Source organism: Somniosus microcephalus, chromosome 26, assembly GCF_052327205.1.
Source record: "Somniosus microcephalus isolate GS21.2 chromosome 26, FLI_Smic_1.0, whole genome shotgun sequence".
NCBI classification, from domain to species: domain Eukaryota; kingdom Metazoa; phylum Chordata; class Chondrichthyes; order Squaliformes; family Somniosidae; genus Somniosus; species Somniosus microcephalus.
Window position 1 is genome coordinate 1163953 of NC_141012.1, and position 19316 is coordinate 1183268.

Here is a 19316-nt window from a genome sequence, read left to right on the forward strand (position 1 = left end):
GAGTTGGGGACCCAGCACTGACCCCTGCGGAACACCACTAGTTACGGATTGCCAGTCTGAGAATGAACCATTTATCCCAACTCTCTGCCTTCTGTTAGATAGCCAATCCTCTATCCATGCCAGAATATTACCCCCAATCCTGTGATTTTTTATCTTAAGCAATAATCTTTTGTGTGGCATCTTGTCAAATGCCTTTTGGAAGTCTAAATACACTACATCCACTGGTTCCCCTTTATCCACCCTATATGTTACTTCCTCAAAGAACTCCAGCAAATTTGTCAAACATGACTTCCCCTTCATAAAACCATGCTGACTTTGTCCTATTAAATTATGATTATCCAAATGTCCTGTTACTGTCTCCTTAATAATGGACTCCAAAATTTTACCTACCACAGATGTTAGGCTAACCGGTCTATAGTTTCCAGCCTTCTGTCTACTGCCCTTTTTAAATAAGGGTGTTACATTAGCAGTTTTCCAGTCTGCCGGGACCTTTGCCGAGTCCAGGGAGTTTTGGAAAATTATTACCAATGCATCCACAATCCCTACCGCCACTTCCCTCAAGACCCTAGGATGTAAGCCATCAGGTCCAGGTGATTTATCCACCTTGAGTCCCATTATTTTACCGAGTACCACTTCCTTAGTGATTTTGATCATGTTTAGCTCCTCCCCCCCATAGCCCCCTGTTTGTCCAGTGTTGGGATATTCTTAGTGTCTTCTACTGTAAAGACTGATACAAAATATTCATTCAGTGTTTTTGCCATCTCCATATTTCCCACCATTAATTTCCCGGTTAATGCCAGTAGGACTGGCGTGATACGGGTTTTTTTCTTGGTTTATTGAAATAGTGGTAGTTTGTACTGTAAATATTATTGATTTATTTGTAAAAATTTATCATTGCATTTATATTGTTAACCATAAAGCTGTTTTTTAAGGCTTTATTCTTTTCTTATTGTGGTCAATGGATGCAATGGATTTACTTTGTAATTGATCAGTTGTATAAGTACTGTTGTACTTGAATAAAGAATTTTAGAAAAACAACAGCTTGCATTGTTATAGTATCTTTAACACAGAAACCACCCCAAGGTGTGTCAAAGAGGTGTAAGGAAAAAAAACTGGGCCAAAGAAGGAGATATTAGGAGGGTGATCAAAAGCATAGTCAAAGAGATGGGTTTTATGGAGGGTCTTAAAGAAGGAGGAAGGCGGAGATGTGGAGGAGTTTAGGGAGGGAATTCCAGACCATAAGGCCTAGGCGGCTGAAGGTACGACCACCAATGGTGGAGTGAAGAAAATGGGAAAGCAAGAGGCTGGAGCCAGAGGAACAGAGAGTTTGTGGGAGGGGTGGAGGAGGGTGTGGGGCTGGAGCAGGTTATAGAAACAGGGAGGGGCAAGACCTTGGAGGCATTTAAACACAAGGATGAGAATTTTAATTTTGAGATGTTGGGGACCAGGAGCTAATGTAGGTCAGCACAGACAGGGGTGAAAGGGCGAGTGAGAATGAGTGCAGGTTAGGATACGGGCAATGGAGCCTGGTATGATCTGAAGTTTATGGAGGATGGACGGCCAGGCAGTAAAACATTGGATTGGTGGTGACAAAGGCACGAATTAAGGTTTCAGTGGCAGATGGGCCGAGGCAGGGGCCAAGGCAGGGGCCGAGGCGGGCAGTGTTATGGAGATGGAAGTAGGCGGTCTTAGAGATGGAGAGTATCTAGGGCCAGAAGCTCTCCTCACGGTAGAATATAGTCCCTAGGTTCCAAACAGTCTGACTCAGCCGGAGGTCGTGGAATTGCTGGCAAGGTTTTCCCGATGTTTAGCTGGAGGAAATTATGGTTTATCCAAGACTGGATGTCAGACTAGCAGCCTGACAACACAGAGGCAGTAGAGGAGACTGTCCTGTCAGTACAGTACTGTGAAATCTGCACTCCCCACAAACCATCTGATGCCTTGTATTACAGGACACAGACAGAAACCATCAGCCTACAGACAATTCCAGGCTGGATTCAATCAGAATAAATCACCCCTCACTATATCCAGAATGATTCCAAAATGAATTATTCCTGTAATTCCAGAACATTCTGTCTGTATCCTGATAAACTGCCACTCACAACACAATCTCAGCACAAAAATGGGGCTTTTCACTTTGTGTTTAAATGCTATTACATTGCGTTACACATCTCTGTGTCTAAACATTGGCACAGATTTTGCTGGGGCATCTCATGTACCCCGTTAGTTAGACATTTAGTCATAGAGTCATAATGGCACAGAAGGAGGACATTCAGCCCGTCGAGTCTGTGCCGGCTCTCTGTAGAGCAATCCAGTCAGTCCCATTCCCCCACTCTATCCCCGTAGCCCTGCAAGTTTGTTTCCCTCAAGTGCCGATCCAGTCTCCCCTTGAAAATATTGAGTGTCTCCGCTTCCACCACTTCCGTCGGCAGCGAGTTCCAGGTCCTCACCACTCGCTGCGTAAAAAAGTTTTTCCTCACATCCCCCCTGTATCTCTTGCCCAAAATCTTAAATCTGTGTCCCCCAGTCCTTGTACCATCAACTAGTGGGAATGGCCTTTCCCCGTCTAGCCTATCCAAACCCGTCATAACCTTGTACACCTCTATCAAATCACCCCTCATCCTCCTTAGAAAGAAAGAAAAGAAACATAGAAAAAATAGGAGCAGGTGTCGGCCATTCAGTCCTTTGAGCCTGCTCCGCCATTCAATATGATCATGGCTGATCCTCTATCTCAATACCATATTCCCGCTCTCTCCCCAGACCCCTTGATGCCTTTTGTGCCTAGAGTTCTTTGTGTCCTTTGCTCGAATGAAAACAAGTCCAGCTTCTCCAACCTGTCCTTGTAACTAAGCTCTCCCATCCCCGGAACCATTCTGGTAAATTTCCTCTGCCTTCACATCCTTCCTAAAGTGTGGCGACCAGAACTGGGCGCAATACCCCAGTTGTGGCCTAACCAGCCCTTTATAAAGGTTCAGCATAATTTCTCTACATTTGTACTCAATACCTCTATTTATGAAGCCCAAGATCCCATATGCTTTGCTAACCACTCTGTCAATATGTCCTGCCACCTTCAGGGACCTATGCACATTAACTCCCAGGTCCCTCTGTCCCTGCACACACTTTAAAACTGTGCCATTAAGTGTATATTGCCTCTCCCTGTTCCTTCTGCCAAAATGCATCACCTCACACTTCCCTGTATTAAATTCCATCTGCCACTTGTCTGCCCATTCTGCTAGCCTTTCTATGTCCTGTTGCAGTTGATTGGTATCATCACTGTTTGCCACACCCCCAAATTTGGTGTCATCGGCAAATTTAGAAATTCTGCTCGGTGTTCCCGCACCCTTCAGCTCGGAAACGTTTTGCCCTATAACTTGCTGGGAGTGCGAGCGGATAATGGCACGTCGAGGGCAACAGGACATCTGGAATCTTGGTGAACGATGGGACTATCTCCTATCTAAGTCTATCTCCTTAACTAATGAGACTTAAGGATTAAGAAAGAAACTGAGAAACAACGGAGAAGGAAATCGGGTGAATTAAAGTCAAATCAGGTACAGAGAGCGAAATAAAGGGAGGGAAAGAACGATTTGAAAGAACTGGCCTGAATATCTTGTAGATCGCCATGATTCCTCACAGCTGTGGAGCCCCCTCCGAGATTGCACTTTGAGATTTTCCCCTTAAAAAGGGAAGGAATGCTGTGTTTATCCGCCCGCAACCTGTTTGAAAATTGATTTCAATCAGATTCACGCTCTGATATAACCAGGTAATGACAAGTGGCATTTGATCCCTCTCAGAACAGAGCAGTCAGTTAAGGAATCTGGGGGAGTGGGTGGGAAAACTGTGGGGACTTCTAAAGTGCAGCGTAAAGCTGCAAAATCCCAGCTTCTCGCTGCTCAAACTGGGTTAAACTGACCCGAGTGTCAATCCCTGACCCCAGTGTCAATCCCTGACCCCAGTGTCATTCCCTGACCCCAGTGTCAATCCCTGACCCCAGTGTCAATCCCTGACCCCAGTGTCAATCCCTGACCCCAGTGTCATTCCCTGACCCCAGTGTCAATCCCTGACCCCAGTGTCAATTCATGACCCCAGTGTCATTCCCTGACCCGTGTGAATCCCTGACCCCAGTGTCATTCCCTGACCCCAGTGTCAATCCCTGACCCCAGTGTCATTCACTGACCCCAGTGTCAATTCATGACCCCAGTGTCATTCCCTGACCCCAGTGTCATTCCCTGACCCCAGTATGAATCCCTGACCCCAGTGTGAATCTCTGACCCCAGTGTCATTCCCTGAATCCAGCGTCAATCCCTGACCCCAGTGTCAATCGCTGACTCCAGGGTCATTCCCTGACCCCAGTGTCAATCCCTGACCCCAGTGTGAATCGCTGTCCTGTCGGATTCATGGATTCATAATGAATGATCAGTTCTGCAGCTGAAGGTTTGAGTCCATCAGCAGACATTACATAACTTTTTTTAAATCAATTGTTGCGCTGGTTGTCACTGGTCCAATACCCAATGACTGTCCATCACTGGTCACCCTCCAATACAGTGACCGTCCATCAATGGACACCAACCAATACAGTGACCGTCCATCACTGGACACCCTCCAATACAGTGGCCATCCTTCACTGGACATCCTCCAATACAGTGGCCGTCCTTCACTGGACACCCTCCAATACAGTGACCGTCCATCACTGGACACTCTCCAATACAGTGACCGTCCATCACTGGACACCCTCCAATACAGTGACCGTCCATCACTGGACACCCTCCAATACAGTGACCATCCATCACTGGACACCCTCCAATACAGTGACCGTCCTTCACTGGACACCCTCCAATACAGTGACCATCCATCACTGGACACCATCCAATACAGTGACCGTCCATCACTGGACACCCTCCAATACAGTAACCGTCCATCACTGGACACTCTCCAATACAGTGACCGTCCATCACTGGGCACCAACCAATATAGTGACCGTCCATCACTGGACACCCTCCAATACAGTGACCGTCCATCACTGGACACCCTCCAATTCAGTGACCGTCCATCACTGGACACCCTCCAATTCAGTGACCATCCATCATGTGTGAATCTGGACTGTGGGTGTTGACCAGTTGTTCAATCACTGGAATTGCCCTCGCCAATCCCAATCCTGTCCAGACCCACCCTCTATACAGAGGTCACAGGCCGGCAATTAAACGCTTCCAGAAGAATAAAAGGAATTCAATTTGGAGATGAGGAATGTGGAACACAATCTGATCCGGAGCTCAAATGGACACACAACTCGAGACCCATGACACCGGACAAGTGACATGTGTCCTGTGACCTTTGACCCATGGCTGCATTTTGGACAATTCAATACCAATTGTAACTGCGCTCAACTGAGTGTCGCCTCAGGAGTAGAACTTGAAGTAAAATGATTCTCCTGGAGATGGTTGTCAGGGTTACGCTGTACCTTCTGTGATTGGCATTTTTCACAATCTTGTGGCTGCGGTTGGGGACCGCGCTTGTCGGGGCACACGGGTCCACTGAGGCAGGGAGTGTTGCTCTGGGTGCGGAATGTTATAACCCCCCCACACAGAGCATCCGGTCACTGCAGGGGACAGAGGGACAGAGAGGGATGGAGGGACAGAGAGGGATGGAGGGGACAGAGGGAGGGGGACAGAGGGGACAGAGAGGGATAGAGGGATAGAGGGACAGAGGGGACAGAGAGGGACGGAGGGGACAGAGGGGACAGAGGGGACAGAGGGGACAGAGAGGGATGGAGGGGACAGAGGGACAGAGAGGGACAGAGAGGGATGGAGGGGACAGAGGGGACAGAGGGGTCAGAGGGAGGGGGACAGAGGGACAGAGAGGGACGGAGGGGACAGAGAGGGATGGAGGGGACAGAGGGGACAGAGAGACAGAGGGGACAGAGAGGGATGGAGGGGACAGAGAGGACAGAGAGGGACGGAGGGGACAAAGGGAGGGGGACAGAGAGGGATGGGCAATCAGACAGCTCCACGCCTTGTCAGTCAGGACTCAAACCAGAAAATGCTGGAAATACTCAGCAGGTCAGGGCAGCATCTGTGGAGAGAGAAACAAAGTTAACGTTTCAGTTCAATGACCTTTCGTCAGTTAGTCAGATCTTTGCAAACTCACCACAACCAAGACTGAGTCACAGAAAACTGTAACTTACAAACTTAATTAAAGGAAAAGAGTCTGTAAAGGTCTGGAGCCGAGACGAAGCGTAGGTCGAGTTTTGGGACATCCTGAGGTCACGGAAGGTACTGTATAAATGCAAGTTCTTTTTCTTTGTTAGAGGGATGGGATTCAGTGGGATGTTAGGGTACTGGAGGGATGGGATTCAGTGGGATGTTAGGGTACTGGAGGGATGGGATTCAGTGGGATGTTAGGGTACTGGAGGGATGGGATTCAGTGGGATGTTAGGGTACTGGAGGGATGGGATTCAGTGGGATGTTAGGGTACTGGAGGAACAGGATTCTGATGCACTTATGAATCTGCAGGGGCCGGAGTTTGAAGTCTGTTCATTGCTGATCTTGGTTCCAAACGCCCCGCAGGCTGGCAGAGTCTCAGCAGCTGGTTTCAATAAAACCTTCAGCAGTTCTGGGAAGCACAGGATGGGCGATGCGAGGCCTTGGATTCGAGGGGGAGGGGACTGTGTGGCGGACACTAATCATTGTCCAGGCTCCATCAGTCACATTGTTACCTCCCCCTCTCTCACGGGTCGTGCTTGTCAGAATGTTTTACTCTAATCAGAACTTGAGGTGGTTCATAGAATGACCTTTAATGACCCTGAAACCAATCTGTCCCAAGAATATTTACTGTACAACTGTGGATAAACTCGAGCTGACGAACTTCACTTGCCGCGAGGTTTCTGCCCAGGGCCTTGGCTGCATTAAGAAGCCCAGGAAGGCTGGTGTTGGGCGGAGGGGGGGAAGGAGATAGGGGGGGGGGAGGAGGGGGATTTGTTGATTTATAGCCCCTCCCTTTATCATCACGTCACTCTTCTTTGCTGATGCATTATTTCAGCTGCTACCAGTTTATACAATCGTGGCCATGTTTGAGCGGTAACTCTTTCTTTCATTATCTCTGATGCATCTGATAGTCTGTGATGGGTAAACACACTGGGGGGAACTGACACACTGGGGTACACACACTGGGGGGAACTGGGGTACACACACTGGGGGGACTGGGGTACACACACTGGGGGGACTGGGGTACACACACTGGGGGCAACTGGGGTACACACACTGGGGGGACTGGGGTACACACACTGGGGTACACACACTGGGGTAAACACACTGGGGGGAACTGGGGTACACACACTGGGGGGACTGGGGTACACACACTGGGGGAACTGGGGTACACACACTGGGAGTAACTGGGGTACACACTGGGGGGACTGGGTAACACACTGGGGGGACTGGGGTACACACACTGGGAGTAACTGGGGTACACACACTGGGGGGACTGGGGTACACACACTGGGGGAACTGGGGTACACACACTGGGGTACACACACTGGGAGTAACTGGGGTACACACTGGGGGGACTGGGGTACACACACTGGTGGAACTGGGGTACACACTGGTGGAACTGAGGTACACACACTGGGGGGACTGGGGTACACACACTGGGGGGACTGGGGTACACACACTGGGGGGACTGGGGTACACACACTGGGGGGACTGGGGTACACACTGGGGGGACTGGGGTACACACACTGGGGGGACTGGGGTACACACACTGGGGGGACTGGGGTACACACACTGGGGGAACTGGGGTACACACACTGGGGTACACACACTGGGAGTAACTGGGGTACACACTGGGGGGACTGGGGTACACACACTGGTGGAACTGGGGTACACACACTGGGAGTAACTGGGATACACACTGGGGGGACTGGGGTACACACACTGGTGGAACTGGGGTACACACACTGGAGGGACTGGGGTACACACACTGGGAGTAACTGGGATACACACACTGGAGGAACTGGGGTACACAGACTGGGGGAACAGGGGTACACACTGGGGGAACTGGGGTACACACACTGGGGGAACTGGGGTACACACACTGGGGGCAACTGGGGTACACACACTGGGGGCAACTGGGGTACACACACTGGGGGGACTGGGGTACACACACTGGGGGGACTGGGGTACACACACTGGGGGGACTGGGGTACACACACTGGGGGGACTGGGGTACACACACTGGGGGCAACTGGGGTACACACACTGGGGGGACTGGGGTACACACACTGGGGTACACACACTGGGGTAAACACACTGGGGGGAACTGGGGTACACACACTAGGGGGACTGGGGTACACACACTGGGGGAACTGGGGTACACACACTGGGAGTAACTGGGGTACACACTGGGGAGACTGGGTAACACACTGGGGAGACTGGGGTACACACACTGGGAGTAACTGGGGTACACACACTGGGGGGACTGGGGTACACACACTGGGGGAACTGGGGTACACACACTGGGGTACACACACTGGGAGTAACTGGGGTACACACTGGGGGGACTGGGGTACACACACTGGTGGAACTGGGGTACACACTGGTGGAACTGAGGTACACACACTGGGGGGACTGGGGTACACACACTGGGGGGACTGGGGTACACACACTGGGGGAACTGGGGTACACACACTGGGGGAACTGGGGTACACACACTGGGGTACACACACTGGGAGTAACTGGGGTACACACTGGGGGGACTGGGGTACACACGCTGGTGGAACTGGGGTACACACACTGGGAGTAACTGGGGTACACACTGGGGGGACTGGGGTACACACACTGGTGGAACTGGGGTACACACACTGGAGGGACTGGGGTACACACACTGGGAGTAACTGGGATACACAGACTGGGGGAACAGGGGTACACACTGGGGGAACTGGGGTACACACACTGGGGGAACTGGGGTACACACACTGGGGGCAACTGGGGTACACACACTGGGGGGACTGGGGTACACACACTGGGGGGACTGGGGTACACACACTGGGGGGACTGGGGTACACACACTGGGGGGACTGGGGTACACACACTGGGGGGACTGGGGTACACACACTGGGGGGACTGGGGTACACACACTGGGGGGACTGGGGTACACACACTGGGGGGACTGGGGTACACACACTGGGGGGACTGGGGTACACACACTGGGGGACTGGGGTACACACACTGGGGGACTGGGGTACACACACTGGGGGGACTGGGGTACACACACTGGGGGCACTGGGGTACACACACTGGGGGCACTGGGGTACACACACTGGGGGGACTGGGGTACACACACTGGGGGGACTGGGGTACACACACTGGGGTACACACACTGGGGTAAACACACTGGGGGGAACTGGGGTACACACACTGGGGGGACTGGGGTACACACACTGGAGGGACTGGGGTACACACACTGGGAGTAACTGGGGTACACACACTGGGGGGACTGGGGTACACACACTGGTGTAACTGGGGTACACACACTGGAGGGACTGGGGTACACACACTGGGAGTAACTGGGATACACACACTGGAGGAACTGGGGTACACAGACTGGGGGAACTGGGGTACACACACTGGGGGAACTGGGGTACACACACTGGGAGTAACTGGGGTACACACTGGGGGGACTGGGTAACACACTGGGGGGACTGGGGTACACACACTGGGAGTAACTGGGGTACACACACTGGGGGGACTGGGGTACACACACTGGGGGAACTGGGGTACACACACTGGGGTACACACACTGGGAGTAACTGGGGTACACACTGGGGGAACTGGGGTACACACACTGGTGGAACTGGGGTACACACTGGTGGGACTGGGGTACACACACGGGGGACTGGGGTACACACACTGGAGGGACTGGGGTACACACACTGGGAGTAACTGGGGTACACACTGGGGGGACTGGGGTACACACACCTGAGGGACTGGGGTACACACACTGGGAGTAACTGGGATACACACACTGGAGGAACTGGGGTACACAGACTGGGGGAACTGGGGTACACACACTGGCGGAACTGGGGTACACACACTGGCGGAACTGGGGTACACACACTGGGGGCAACTGGGGTACACACACTGGGGGGACTGGGGTACACACACTGGGGGCAACTGGGGTACACACACTGGCGGAACTGGGGTACACACACTGGGGGCAACTGGGGTACACACACTGGGGGGACTGGGGTACACACACTGGGGGGACTGGGGTACACACACTGGGGGGACTGGGGTACACACACTGGGGGCAACTGGGGTACACACACTGGGGGCAACTGGGGTACACACACTGGGGGCAACTGAGGTACACACACTGGGGGGACTGGGGTACACACACTGGGGTAAACACACTGGGAGTAACTGGGGTACACACTGGGGGGACTGGGTAACACACTGGGGGGACTGGGGTACACACACTGGGAGTAACTGGGGTACACACACTGGGGGGACTGGGGTACACACACTGGGGTACACACACTGGGAGTAACTGGGGTACACACTGGGGGGACTGGGGTACACACTGGTGGAACTGGGGTACACACACTGGTGGAACTGGGGTACACACACTGGGGGGACTGGGGTACACACACTGGGGGGACTGGGGTACACACACTGGGGTACACACACTGGGAGTAACTGGGGTACACACTGGGGGGACTGGGGTACACACTGGTGGAACTGGGGTACACACACTGGTGGAACTGGGGTACACACACTGGGGGGACTGGGGTACACACACTGGGGGAACTGGGGTACACACACTGGGGTACACACACTGGGAGTAACTGGGGTACACACACTGGAGGGACTGGGGTACACACACTGGGAGTAACTGGGGTACACACTGGGGGGACTGGGGTACACACACTGGTGGAACTGGGGTACACACACTGGGAGTAACTGGGATACACACACTGGAGGAACTGGGGTACACACACTGGGGGAACTGGGGTACACACACTGGGGGAACTGGGGTACACACACTGGGGGAACTGGGGTACACACACTGGCGGAACTGGGGTACACACACTGGGGGCAACTGGGGTACACACACTGGGGGGACTGGGGTACACACACTGGGGGGACTGGGGTACACACACTGGGGGGGCTGGGGTACACACACTGGGGGGGCTGGGGTACACACACTGGGGGCAACTGGGGTACACACACTGGGGGCAACTGGGGTACACACACTGGGGGCAACTGGGGTACACACACTGGGGTACACACACTGGGGGGACTGGGGTACACACACTGGGGTACACACACTGGGGTAAACACACTGGGGGGAACTGGGGTACACACACTGGGAGTAACTGGGGTACACACTGGGGGGACTGGGTAACACACGGGGGGAACTGGGGTACACACACTGGGAGTAACTGGGGTACACACTGGGGGGACTGGGGTACACACACTGGTGGAACTGGGGTACACACACTGGTGGAACTGGGGTACACACACTGGGAGTAACTGGGATACACACACTGGAGGAACTGGGGTACACAGACTGGGGGAACTGGGGTACACACACTGGAGGGACTGGGGTACACACACTGGGAGTAACTGGGGTACACACTGGGGGGAACTGGGGTACACACACTGGGAGTAACTGGGGTACACACACTGGGGGGACTGGGGTACACACACTGGGGGGGCTGGGATACATACACTGGGGGGGCTGGGATACATACACTGGGGGGACTGGGGTACACACACTGGGGGGTCTGGGGTACACACACTGGGGGGACTGGGGTACACACACTGGAGGGACTGGGGTACACACACTGGGGGGGCTGGGATACATACACTGGGGGGGCTGGGATACATACACTGGGGGGACTGGGGTACACACACTGGGGGGTCTGGGGTACACACACTGGGGGGACTGGGGTACACACACTGGAGGGACTGGGGTACACACATTGGAGGGACTGGGGTACACACACTGGGGGGACTGGGGTACACACACTGGGGGGACTGGGGTACACATACTGGGGGAATTGGGTACACACTGGGGGAACTGGGGTACACACTGGGGGAACTGGGGTACGCACAATTGGGGGACTGGGATACACACACTGGGGGGACTGGGGTACACACCGGAGGGACTGGGGTACACACACTGGGGGGACTGGGGTACACACACTGGGGGAACTGGGGTACACACACTGGGGGTACGGGGTACACACACTGGGGGGCGGGGTACACACACTGGGGGAACTGGGGTACACACACTGGGGGTACGGGGTACACACACTGGGGGGCGGGATACACACACTGGGGGGACTGGGGTACACACCGGAGGGACTGGGGTACACACACTGGGGGTACGGGGTACACACACTGGGGGGCGGGGTACACACACTGGGGGACTGGGATACACACCGGAGGGACTGGGGTACACACACTGGGGGTACGGGGTACACACACTGGGGGGACTGGGGTACACACACTGGGGGAACTGGGGTACACACACTGGGGGTACGGGGTACACACACTGGGGGGCGGGGTACACACACTGGGGTACACACACTGGAGGGACTGGGGTACACACACTGGAGGGACTGGTGTACACGCACTATGGGGTTAAGTGCGTGGAAAATTCTGCGAGAGTTTTGATTCTCACTCCCCCGACACTGACTTATCGCCAACAGAAAGCAAAACACCCACCCTGCTGATAGGCTTGCGGTTTGATATTCCTGTAAACACGAGACACTCACCATCACCCTCTGTGTAAAATCAGTCAAAAGGGATGAATGTTTATTTAAATAAAACATCAGCCCAAAACGAAGAGGAATAAAAGGGAGAAAGGACACGATTGACTGATGTGGTTGAAACCTTCCCTGGGCCGATGGCCAGGTCTCCCTGCAGCAAGAGGCAGAAAAACAGCAGCATTTCGCTGGGCTGCTGCCAGTCCCCGAGACTCTGCCAGAATCATCCGCTCTCCCTCCACACACATTCCACAACGGACGGGGCAGCCTCGGAGAGCCAGGTCCAGATCAGTGACCGGCAGGGTCGTCTCTCCAGGACCCTTCACACCTGCTCTTCACCACAGCACCAATCACGGACTCTAGATCTTGCTGTTCATTTTCATCCGTCACTTAGCGACACAGTTCCCATGTGAACAAACTGAATCTGTGGCATTGAGTTGCTATGAGTGCCAGCACATACAGAGTTAAAGATTACTGTTGGCATTTTGTCCAATCACAGTGTGGCTCAGTAACTGCCTCACATTCTCCATCTTGTACCTTGGAATGTCGGAGTAGGATTAAATCGAATGTGGGCGGTCTCGATATTTAATTAAAGTACAGACTAGGGGCACAGACTGGGGGAAACAGACTGTGGGCACAGACTGGGGGGAAACAGACTGTGGGCACAGACAGGGGGCAATAAACTGGGGGGCACAGACTGGGGAAAACAGACTGTGGGCACAGACAGGGGGCAACAGACTGGGGGGCACAAACTGGGGGAAAACAGACTGGGGGCACAGACTGGGGGGCACAGACTGGGGAAAACAGATTGTGGGCACAGACAGGGGGCAACAGACTGGGGGGCACAAACTGGGGGAAAACAGACTGGGGGCACAGTCTGGGGGGCAACAGACTGGGGGCACAGACTGGGGAAAACAGGCTGGGGCACACTCTGGGGGGCACAGACTGGGGAAAACAGACTGGGGGAAACAGACTGTGGGCACAGACAGGGGGCAACAGACTGGGGGGCACAGACTGGGGGAAACAGACTGGGGGCACAGTCTGGGGGCACAGACTGGGGGGGCATAGACTGGGGGCACAGTCTGGGGGCACAGACTGGGGGGCACAGGCTGGGGGGCAACAGACTGGGGGGTACAGACTGGGGGCAACAGACTGGGGGGCACATACTGGGGGCAACAGACTGGGGGGAACAGACTGGGGGGAACCCCCAGAGCACTTGGAAAACAGTGACAGGATCGGACAAAGTCAACATGGATTTACAAAAGGTAAATCGCGCTTGACTAATCTACTGGAATTTTTTGAGCATGTAACTGGTAGAATAGATAAGGGAGAACCAGTGGATGTGGTGTATTTGAACTTTCAGAAGGCTTTCGATAAGGTCTCGCATAAGAGATTAGCGTGTAAAGTTAAAGCACATGGAATTGGGGGTAAGGTACTGACTTGGATAGAGAACTGGCTGGCAGACAGGAAGCAAAGAGTTGGAATAAACGGCTCTTTTTCCGAGTGGCAGGCAGTGACTAGTGGGGTACTGCAGGGATCGGTGCTAGGACCCCAGCTATTCACAATATATATTAATGATCTAGACGAGGGAACTAGATGTAATATCTCCAAGTTTGCAGACGACACAAAGCTGAGTGGGCATGTGTGCTGTGAGGAGGTTGCTGAGAAACTCCAGTATGATTTGGACAGGTTGGGTGATTGGGCAGATGTATGGCAGATGCAGTATAATGTGGATAAATGCGAGGTTATCCACTTTGGTGGCAAAAACAGGAAGGCAGATTATTATCTGAATGGCAATAGATTGGGAGAAGGGGAAGTGCAACGAGACCTGGGTGCCCTTGTGCACCAGTCGCTGAAGGTAAGCATGCAGGTGCAGCAGGCGGTTAAGAAGGCAAATGGTATGTTGGCCTTCATAGCGAGAGGATTCGAGTACAGGAGCAAGGATGTCTTGCTGCAGTTTTACAGGGCCTTGGTGAGACCACACTGTTGTGTATGTAATATGTGTGCTACTTTGAACCTATGGACAGGACTGCACTACTTGTTGGGCGTAGTGATACGCAGTACCACTCCTGGCCATAGGGGTATAAATAGTACTGTGGGTACTGATCCCCCTCAGTTCCCGCCTGTGGGCATGAAGTAAAGACCTATGTATAGTCCCTACCTCCAACCAGTAAAGACCTGTTTGAGTATACGTTTAAGTCTTTGTGTTAATTGTTCAATACAATACACATACTTAACACTGGCGACGAGTCGGTTCGAACCCTGCGGCAGTTATTCCACAGCGGCTTCGTCCAAAGACAGGACGTTGAAGAGAGGTTCCAATCCTCAACACCCCACTGAAAACTGAAGGGCAGCAGAAATCCTGACAGCTTCCAGCGACTGGAAGCGACAGGCATTAGGACCCTGAAGCCTCCATAACCTCGTGGGTAAGCCAGAGCCCGGGAGGGCGCGAGCGGGTAAGCCAGAGCCCGGGAGGGAGCGAGCAAGAGCCGCCGAGCGGGTGAGCCAGAGGCCGGGAGCCGCTTCAAGCGGGAGGCGCTTAGCGGGCCAGCGATCGCGCCGGTGATAAGGGCTGAGAACCGTTTCGGGCGGGCGGCGCACCAGCGATCGCACAGGAGATAAGAGCCGCAGTCGGGCTGAAAGTCAGCGACGAGAAGCGCGGGAAAACCGCCATTGAAGTGGGCGGGGAGAGCGAGAAGCGCGGGAAAGCTGCCATTTTTCGCGGGAAAACCGCTGGGGAAGAAGGCAGAAGCGGGAAAACCGCCATTTTGTGGGCGGAGGACGACGGCAAGAGCGGGAAGCCGCCATCTTTGATAACAAGTAAACAAAATAAAATCTGAGAAATTGCAAATCTACAATGCCTAAACACGGGAATATTAGCACCTTTGATAGTGACCTCGAAGATTGGGCCATATATGTTGAAAGAGTAAAAAATTATTGTAAGGCCAATAAAATTCATGACCAAGATAAAGCTCTAACATTATTAAATTTAATGGGTGCGAAGACATACGGGCAATTGAAACACCTGTTATCACCAGATGAACCGGCGGATAAGACGTTCGATGAGATTGTTACTGTCCTGAAAGATCATCTAAACCCCACGCCGCTGATGCTAGCGGAACGATTTAAATTTTACGACAGAAGGCAGCTACAGCATGAAAGCAATGCTGATTATTTGCTGGAATTGCGTAAATTAGCGAAATATTGCCAGTTTGGAACGGGACTGACAGAGGCACTTCGAGACAAATTTGTGTGTGGTTTATTTAAACAGGATACACAAAAGCGACTGCTCGAGGAGAATGAGCTGACGCTTGAGAAGGCGGTCACTATGGCAGCAGCACACGAAGCCGCAGCGAGAGGCACGGCAGTAATGCAGCTACGGTCACCGGAGCTCAGTGCACACAAATTGGGTGTGAGTTCTGGCAAATGTTATCGTTGTGGAAAGACAACGCATGATCAGAACCAGTGTTGGTTTAAAAACCAAGAATGTAGAACTTGTGGTAGGCTTGGACATATAGCTAGAGTATGCAGGTCAGGGAAGAAGACCAGCAACAAGAAGTCACCGCAAGGAAAATACGCAAAGGTACACAAGGTGACCGAACAGGAGTCCGATTCAGACGCTAGCAGTAATGAACTGGCTAGCTTAAGCTGTAATGAACTGGCTAGCTTAAGAGTACTCAACGCTGGTAAGGGTGCAGACCTCCAGACAATTTGGGTCACTCTTCAGATAGAAGGAGTCCAAGTAAAACTGGAATTGGACACTGGATCGGCATTGACGGTCATAAATAAGAAAGATTACGGAAAGTTATTCCAACATATTCCCCTACAGGATACGGGGATTATATTGAAAACATACACGGGGCAAAGAGTGTACCCCATCGGGAAAATAGAGGTTGCAGTGGTCCACAAGGGCGAAGACAGTCAAATAATGGACTTATATGTGATATCTGAAGGAGGTTCTCCACTACTAGGACGGGAGTGGATTAGGAAAATGAATATGGACTGGCATTTCCTACAAACAATAACGAGTGAGAACTCGGTGAAGATAGTCGGCCCAGACTCTGGAACGGATGATGGTAAGCCCAACTCAGGTGCAAAAGACAAAGTTTCAGCACAGAATTCCACTGAGCAACAACAACATAGTTTAACTGTGGATTCTGAGTCTGGCAAGTCTACTGATGTGCCCATTTCTGAGGGACACCGGGCTCGAACTCAACTCCATTTCAAACTACAACAGCAATTAGAACAAATGCTTCGCCGTTGTGAGCAAGAGTTGAATGCAACGAAAGAGTTCTTTGATATAGAGTTGGAGAATCTGGAAAGACAACAGAAGCAGCTGATGGAGAAAATGGAGCAGGAGCACACAAAACGTCTGATGTCAGAGGAGTTAACGGTCAGCCAACTCCTGCATATGCTAAAGGACAGGACTCTGAAATGGGAAAAACTTGAACACGAACTTCAATATTCAAAGGAAAGGGGTTCGGAGCTATCAAAGGTTATTGGAAGAGCTGAGGTGGCAACACAGACTGAGATGACTGCAACAGAGCAGCCCTTGGATGCCAAAAGTACGCTGACTCACGTCAACGTAGAACAACAGACCGCTGAAACAGCTGCTCCGGTAGAGGGATTGAATAGTCCGATCAATCAATCTCCAAAAGAAGTTGAAGTAGTAAAATCTCAAATGAGGTCATTAGTAAACGACTTGCTGAAAGCCCAGAAAAAGCTGGATGAAGAGGTATGCATGAAGAAGTCTCTTCAGGAAAGATGTCTGGACTTGGAACAAAAGCTGGCTAACGCCCAGCTGGGTGTGGAGGAAATAGAAGACCCTCTCGCTGGCCTAGATCAGGACGACACCGAATATTACTATGTCCTGTCCTGCCCAACTTGTAACTTCGACTCCCACCATACAGAAATCATGGAGGAGCACCGAAAGTCTACAGAACATCGGGAGAAGGTGGCTCTACTACGGAAAAAGGAGGGAGAGAAGGAGGAACTGCGCATGCAGCTGGCAGCTGACAGTGGAGCCCAGAGAGTCTCCAAGAAGCAGAAAAGGAAAAGTCGAAACAGAAGATGACCCATCTGAACCATTATTACCTCTACCAGATCACACACGTGGTCCCTCCGAACGGAGCCAATTCAGTTCGGAAGTTCAAACTGTTAAATCCATGGAAGGACTATTGAATGAGTCACTCCAGCAACGTGAACCGACTCCACCACAGAGATTGAATCTGTGAACTGTTTTCCGCAGAGACTGAATCTGTGATCTGTTTTGACATGAAGTTATCTATGTTATTCTGTTATGTAAACCTGAAGTTATATATGTATATATGTTATTACGTTATGTTAAATGGGGAGATGACTGTAAAGCTAGGAAGGGAGGAATGTTGTGTATGTAATATGTGTGCTACTTTGAACCTATGGACAGGACTGCACTACTTGTTGGGCGTAGTGATACGCAGTACCACTCCTGGCCATAGGGGTATAAATAGTACTGTGGGTACTGATCCCCCTCAGTTCCCGCCTGTGGGCATGAAGTAAAGACCTATGTATAGTCCCTACCTCCAACCAGTAAAGACCTGTTTGAGTATACGTTTAAGTCTTTGTGTTAATTGTTCAATACAATACACATACTTAACACACACCTTGAGTATTGTGTGCAGTTTTGGTCGCCTTATCTGAGGAAGGATGTTCTTGCCATGGAGGGAGTGCAGCAAAGATTCACCAGACTGATACCTGGGATGGCAGGACTGACGTATGAGGAGAGATTGGGTCGATTGGGCTTATACTCGCTGGAGTTTAGAAGAATGAGAGGGGATCTCATTGAAACTTATAAAATTCTAACAGGACTAGACAGACTAGATGCAGGAAGGATGTTCCCGATGGCGGGGAGTCCAGAACCAGGGTTCACAGTCTAAAGATAAGGGGTAAGCCATTTAGGACAGAGATGAGGAGGAATTTCTTCACCCAGGGAGTGGTGAACCTATGGAATTCTCTACCACAGAAGGCAGTTGAGGCCAATTTATTAAATATATTCAAGAAGGAGTTAGATATATTTCTTAAGGCTAAAGGGATCAAGGGATATGGGGAGAAGGCAGGGACAGGGTACTGAATTTGGATGATCAGCCATGAACTCATTGAATGGCGGAGCAGGCTCGAGGGGCCGAATGGCCTACTCCTGCTCTTGTCTTCTATCTTTCTATGTTTCTATGAACAGACTGGGGAGAAACAGACTGGGGGCACAGACAGGGGGCAGTAGACTGGGGGGCACAGACTGGGGGGCACAGACTGGAGGGAACAGACTGGGGTGCACAGACTGGGGGCAACAGACTCTGGGGCAACAGACTGGGGAGTACAGACTGGGGGCAACAGACTGGGGGGCACATACTGGGGGCAACAGACTGGGGAGTACAGACTGGGGGGCACATACTGGGGGCAACAGACTGGGGGGAACCGACTGGGGGGATCCCCCAGAGCACTTGGAAAACAGTGACAGGATCGGACAAAGTCAACATGGATTTACAAAAGGTAAATTGCGCTTGACTAATCTGGAATT